We start from the raw sequence: 7,096 nt of genomic DNA on the forward strand, positions 1-7,096 counted from the left end.
GTTGTCATAGAATGGACATAGTGCATGGTATCAAGTTAGAGTTACAATTTTTATCATAGATGATGTTTACATGGTCACAGAATTTTCTGGCTAAAGTGCCAGTTGTGATAGGGTACTTGTGGTAACCTGAATTGTAATAAAGGAAATTATGGGATTAGGATAAGACTCATAGGTTGGGCCCAATTTGGAAATTGGGCCACTAGTGGGCCTTTGTGGATCTTTTGGTTTTGGACCTTTTGGTTAATAGAATTGGGCCTTGGTTTTGGTTCTTGTTGGGTCAAAGTTAAAATGGTCATTTTACCCCAAGTATGGATAGTGGGCCTTATAATGAAACCCAATTGCTAATTGGGTGTTATTTTGATCTTATAGATCGGAGGTGTCGTTGGGGCAGCAGCTAAGGATTCTAGCAGTGAACTTCAGTATTCGAGGTGAGTTTCACCTCACTGTACCCATGGGTCGAAGGCACTAATGTCAGCCCACTAGTTTTGGTTATATGTTAGTAGAGGGATGTCTTAGGGATTGTATATAGTCATGTAGGATAGAATGGGGACTCTTGATCCAAGCTCTCTTACCTGTTCCTCGTTTGGTTGTGGTTATAGAGAGGGATCATCTGTCCGGGTGACTATCTCACCTTTGAATATATACGGTCGTGCATTCCTTGGATTTTTGATATTTAGTATGTTGCTATGTTGTTATGATTTGTTAGATAGATATCCTGGTAGATAGGATAATGATATGCTTAGTGATTTGCCTATTATCTGTTCTGGCTATATGTTTACCGGTTGCATGTGTTGATGTAGTATGGTTGGGTTGATATTATATTGTTTTGTGTTGCCAGTCAACAAACCTGGTAATATTTATATTGATATGTTATATGTATGCTTATCTGTTATGTATATGTCGACATGGTTATGTATGGTTGGGTTGAGACGGACCTGCTTTGTGCTAAAGGCCAACAAACCCAGGGTGTCCCGGATAGACTGAAGGCCAGTGGGGCGTACCAGTTAGTCCGAAGGCCAGGAGAACGTTCCAGATAGGCTGAAGGCCCGGTGAGGCGTACCATTCAAGCTCAAGGTTCTATGAGTGTACCAGATAGACTGCAGGTCGGTGAGGCGTTCCATTCAGACTGAAGGCTCTATGGGCGTACTAAATGAACTATAGGCCGGTGGGGCGTTTCAGTCATGTTGAAGGCCTTGTATGTATGTTGTTGTTGGTATATGTTATATGTTTGTGTGTTGGTACTTTGGGGGAACTCACTAAGCTTCGTGCTTTCATACACGTATAAACACACAACACGCAACACATATATACACACGAATTAAATGCATGCTTTCATAGCTTAAAAAATGGTACTAGATAATGTATGTATAAATTCGTGTTTTCATGTATCACAGTTAAAAACGTGAATGCATGTCATATCCTGTGTCATACGGATTAATCATGTGGCATGTGCATGTTTGATACCCAAAACACATTTTACACGATAAAAAAAAAAAGATAAATGTGCTTATTCAATACTTTAATCTATATAACAATCGCATTAAGATTTTAAAAGGATTAAAGAATATCATAAAGGACGAAACCATTGGACAAATACAAATTATAAGGATGGCCTAAGTTATTCAAAAAAAATGATAAAACAATCTTACAAATTACTTCAAATGGCATAACCATCCTTTTAATTTAATCAATATATTTTATATATATTTAAAAAATAAATTTTGTGTCTAACCATTTATTATATAAATATATTAAAAGAAGGTTCCCAATCCAACAGTTCTTTGTTGTGATTGGACCAATTTTTTTTTCTTTTCCTTTCTGAAAAATTTCCTTTTAATTTATTGACAAAAGGTGTTAATGGAATGCAGGGGTATTTTTGTCCAAACGGCTTTTATTTTGTCACCTGCTTCTCTTTGAAGGCGTATTTTTTACAGAATCGAAGGATAAGAAAGGCGTTGGTCGGTGCCTGCTACGTGTGATGTTCCTATCTATGTTCCTTCTTATTTTTCCACGTTCCATTCACGGCCTCTGTTTGCCCAATCACATACATACAATTTCAGGGCTCACTCGATTTGAACTTCTTCTCACTTCCGATGTTTATCTTATTCTCCCCAATCTCACTATCAATTTAGGGTTCAACCTCTACACCACCGTCAATTTGGCATTTGCAGGTAAGGAAGCTTTGATTTCGGATTCAAACCCGTCGGCTTGCTTCTGTTGTTTCTCTTTATTTTTATCTATTCCTTCGTTTTGGGGTACGATTTTGTCGCCCTACAGAGAAATTGATGCAAAATAAGTTCAGAAATTGAAGTGGGTCACTTCTATTTGCTTTTGATCGATCATGGTTGAACCTGGAAACCTCCAGGGTTTTGATGGAGGGACGAGTGAGGAAGTACGGACATCACCATCAACAATTGAGTCCTGATAGAGCTAAAGTCTGAAAGGGGAGGTCTCCTAGGTATTAGAAACGTCAACCTGAGCTGGAGCTGGAGCAGGAGCAGGTAGAAATCGACAACTTCAACGTCCTCACTTCATTGAAGTTCCTCTTATTTCATCAGAGGGTCTTTTCTTAAGAGGTATATCTATAATCTCATCTCACAATCAATCCACCATTCTCTGTTTTAATGAAATAGTTAACCCCAAAATTTAACCTTCAAAATCTTTCTTGCAGACGTGATTGAAAAAGTCAATGTTCTCACAGGAAGAGGCATCGCGTCAAAGTACTCGTAGTCAGGCGATTGCATTCACAACATTTTACGACTATAATTTGGTTTCAAGAAGAGCCCGACAAGCAGGTATGCACATCAGATTATGAGTCTTTCATGAAAAACCTCATTATTGACTTTTACTTCTAGCTTTTAAGATTTGGATTTGATGATTAGACTGAAGAACATATTAGCCTGAATATGCATGAAGCTCTATCACTTTTCAAGAACTGATGGTTACTCATTGGATTTCTTTATTGTTTATGGTTGGCCATATGAGGTATTTCACTATATTTATATATATTAAATATGATAAAAAAAAAATCTTTACTTGGTCAACCACCTTACTTTTTTAGGGCCATTTTATATGATTAGTATTTGGAGGGCATTTATGTCTTTTGCCATTGTGAACAAAGAATTGGAAAGTTGGTTATGAGAATATATATGTGTCTCTACAAGTGTGTGGTGCCAAAAAAGGAAGATCATGAGCAATGAAATAGGAAAGGGTAAAACAAACTTTATTTTTAACTTTACCTTTTATGTTATACAAAACCACATTGGATTTAATTGTATAATATATAAAATATATATAAAAAAATTAAACCATTGCATATATAATCCCTAATCAGGTGATGTGTCAATGGTGTCTACCCCAATAATCGATTATGGTGAAACTGTTTTAAAGCCATCTTTAATTGATGTGTAAGCAATTTTCCCATGGTTGATTTTTTTATTATCTTTCTGATCTTCATTGTAATTGTTTTCTACCAATAGGACCATTTTTGCAACATATTCATAAAGGGATCATTTTTGTCATGTTTTCCTTGTCACAGGGACTATATTTTAAACAGTTTCCTGCTATAAGGATCTTTTATGTAATAATTTTTTGTCAAAGGGACCATTTCTTGTACAATGTTTTCTCTGCCTACATGACCATTTTTAATCAAATTAAGATATACATGCAAGTATGTTACATCTAAACATATTTAATTTTCTTTTACATTCACTATATATATATATTGAATAGATAGTCAAACAAAAAAAATCATTACTTTTAAAAGAAATTGTTTGCAAAGACCGGGCAAATCCTAAGACTAGCACTTTTGACTACATAGTTGTTTGTATTTTTATCTTTATTTAGCAATTGGTAGCGAAAAAGAAAACAAAATAAAACATCAAATCGAGTGTCATCTACAACCCTAATATTTAATTTTTCTTTGGATTTTTTTTGTTTCCAACACTTGATTTGTGTATTTTTGTTTATAGTTCCAGTCATCATCGAAGTGATTTAAGGGGATGCCCACCATATCCTTCACATCCTAAACATTTGTAAGTTATGTATCTTTTTTCATGTGTGCATAATATTAGTTGTTAATTGTTATACAGCAATTTGTAATTGAATATTGAAAAAATTATAATTTCAAGGAAGTCGAAGGACTCTAGTTCACCGGACACCACTTTACGCAAAGGTTTCCTAGAGGTTGTTTGTTTTTTCTTTTTCTTCACTAAAACTTTATGGATAAAATACTCAACAGATAAATGATGTATGTCTGGAATAAGTATTATATAAATGAATTTTCTTTTTTTGGCTAATGAACAATCCGACTAAAAGATAGATCATTTTACCTTTCTATCTGTTAGTGATATTGAAAGATAATTGTCTATTGATGGTAGTATTGGAGTGTGTCATTGGAACATTAAGACTCAAAATTTATTGGGTCATATATACCAAACTACTCTACACAGTAATAGACTAATAGTAACTAACAATCTTAATGACCATCAAATCTTTTACAATGAAATACCATCCAACACCCGCCTTGCGGGGTTCCTTCCCTAGTATACATATTAATTTTGTGTTCCTTTGAGAACAGTGTTTTCTTCCTATTGGTTCTGTTTTTTATATACTCATACTGTGGACTGCTTGACCGTTTGAAACTGGAATCATCATCACATCCCTTCATCTTCTTTTCTGCCACGTCCCCATTCACCGCTTCATCTACTTTCTCACCGACACCGACCCATCTGAACCTTTTTGCTCGCCCCTTTACCTCCTTCCTTCACCGCTTTGGTTTTGCTTCCCGCTTGCATATCCTATTACCGCACATATTACCCCCTTCACAATACGAGAGGCTGAAGTCGACGTTCATCGCCACCGCCACCGGCATATCCACCGCCACCATGTCGATTTTTCTGGTCAACATTGATGGTGCATGTCGAACGATTGATGTGGTCTCTCGGTTCTCGAACGTTCTCATAAGCTAGATCAAAAGCCCTCTAACACCACTCTTCTTCCCTACACTACAACCTCTTCTCCCCGTCTCGCCCTAAATTGTATTGAAATTGCCATTCCAGTCCTTGATTTTCCGTCTTCTCTAGCATCTTCGTTGAGATTCTGGTCTGACGTCGGTGATTTTGTTCTTTCTTTCTATACTTTTCTTTCCATTTTACCTAAGTTGATTGTTGTTGTTGGTTTTTCAGACATAGATAGTTCTAGAAGGAAGGGAATGGAAGGGAAACCCAAGGCTATCGGACAAAGTTGTAAGTAAAACGAATTCACTTTTGCAGGGTTCGTCTCCTTTTAACTTTTTGTTTTGTGTATGTGCTTCGATTTCAAATGTTTATGTGAAATGCACGATTTTTTTGTACATATTCGCTCAACAACACTGTTCCTTCCTGCAATTCTTCAAGACTCATTTCATCAAAGGCTCAGGCTTTAAAAAGTCACTGAAATTGACTGTTTCTCAATTTCTTCTGTCGCAACTTGTAAGTTTCTTACTTAGGGGTTGACCTCTTTCACGGGGACCTCTGGAATAACCCATTTCTCATTTCCTTTGAAAGCAGTGAATCATCTATGGAGAAAAAACGATTGTGTTGGAACATATGGACTGCATTTTCTGGTGCGGGTTGATGATTTTGAAAAACCTTCAGAAACAAACGTTCTTTGTTGTAATTGGCGAAGTTGAAAGCACCCCATCATATGGTAACTATTACAGGAATTTATAATCTCTCACACACACGATAATGAATGCATTTAGAAAAGCGAAAGTTACTGTTGTTATTTTGTGATTATGCAGGTTTAAAGATACAATAGATGCAGCAGTTGCTTATGTTTTCTTAAAGAATGTACATGTTCAAACGGGAAAATCTGCTTCTGCTTTATTTAGGAATATTGGGTTTCTTTGTTCTACATTGAATTTTTGGGCCATTATTTATAACTGAAAATATGTTTCTATAGGAAGTTTACATGTTTTCCCTAATCCCTAATAATTGATTACCTCTGGAAAAAAAAAAAACATGAGGCTGAATACTTTGTATGAAAGGGGTATTTGATAAAGTTGGCTAATATGGTATTTTGTTGTTTGCAGCAGGAATAAATAGTGCTTATAGGAATTTACTTTTGTAGGTATATAAGAATTTGGCTTGTCCTTCATCATAAATTATGTCTATGGTTTTGTTAAATAGATATTCTTTCTTTGGAAATTCATTCTCCAATGGTTCATTTTTATGCTGTAGAATCTGTTTCTTTTCGATCTAATTGGGGGATTGTAATTTCATTCTAATATGGTGTAATATGGTGTAATATGCACAAATAATGGTGTAATTTTAAAATTGGGCTTCAACTGCAATTCCCATCTATTTCAATTTTGACTCAGCATATGAACTAAGGAAGTCAAAAATGCTTGCAGGGCAGGGAAGCGTAGATGGTGGTACTTTATTTTTGAATACTTGGTTTATTTGTCTATAATAGCATCTAACTTTTTTTAATCTCTTAAAACATTTTACTTTCTATTATTTTCTTATGAAGGTATTTCATTTTGGATGTGTTGCTGAAGTTTAAGACATATATTTATGGAGACATGAACCCGAGGGATCAACTGTGGTTGTTGACCGACTAACACCCAGGGAAGATTATTTGTAGTCTGTCGCATTACAATTTACATTGTAGTTTTTGGTTGGAAAAAACAAATTGTACAAAAAGTTAAGGATGAAATAATTTCAGATTAACCATTGAAATTTTGAAAAAATAAATCATCTTTATCATACAATATAATTTTTCCATTTGTTTTTGCAACTCATCAGTGAAAATAAATAAATAAATAAATAAATAACTCAAAAGTGGTTGTTAAGTCAGTGGGAGTGGGCTCGACAACCCACTCGGAATCTCGGTGAACACCGGGTCGAGGTCTTGGGATGCCGAGCTCGGCTCGATAATTTGGTGGAAAGATGTCAACGAGTTTGACAGAGTAAATGTGAACCAATGGGGAGGTGACAACGGCTATATTTTAATTAAATGTTTTATTTTTTATTTTTTATTTTATTTAAAAAAAACTTCTATAAATACAACCTAATTGTTTTCATCGGGCATGTTTGATGCGTTGCTTGAAATG

General features: G+C 35.3%; 1 long non-coding RNA gene across 4 annotated transcripts; it reads left to right on the top strand.

The window, feature by feature from the left end:
* The first annotated feature begins 1,837 nt into the window (after window positions 1–1,837).
* On the top strand, window positions 1,838–6,066 carry LOC111890905 (uncharacterized). Of its 4 annotated transcripts, none has more exons than XR_006183494.2 (8): window positions 1,838–2,171; window positions 2,278–2,576; window positions 2,672–2,795; window positions 2,883–2,985; window positions 3,972–4,185; window positions 5,187–5,274; window positions 5,550–5,688; window positions 5,783–6,066. It is a non-coding gene; the product is annotated as an uncharacterized LOC111890905 (long non-coding RNA). The 4 variants fall into 4 exon arrangements; XR_002850045.3 differs by having other exon boundaries at window positions 1,840–2,171; window positions 5,187–5,246; XR_002850046.3 differs by having other exon boundaries at window positions 1,842–2,171; window positions 2,366–2,576; window positions 5,187–5,246.
* Window positions 6,067–7,096: the final 1,030 nt, after the last annotated feature.

The sequence above is a fragment of the Lactuca sativa genome, chromosome 1 (genome assembly GCF_002870075.4).
Source record: "Lactuca sativa cultivar Salinas chromosome 1, Lsat_Salinas_v11, whole genome shotgun sequence".
In the NCBI taxonomy this organism is placed as follows: domain Eukaryota; kingdom Viridiplantae; phylum Streptophyta; class Magnoliopsida; order Asterales; family Asteraceae; genus Lactuca; species Lactuca sativa.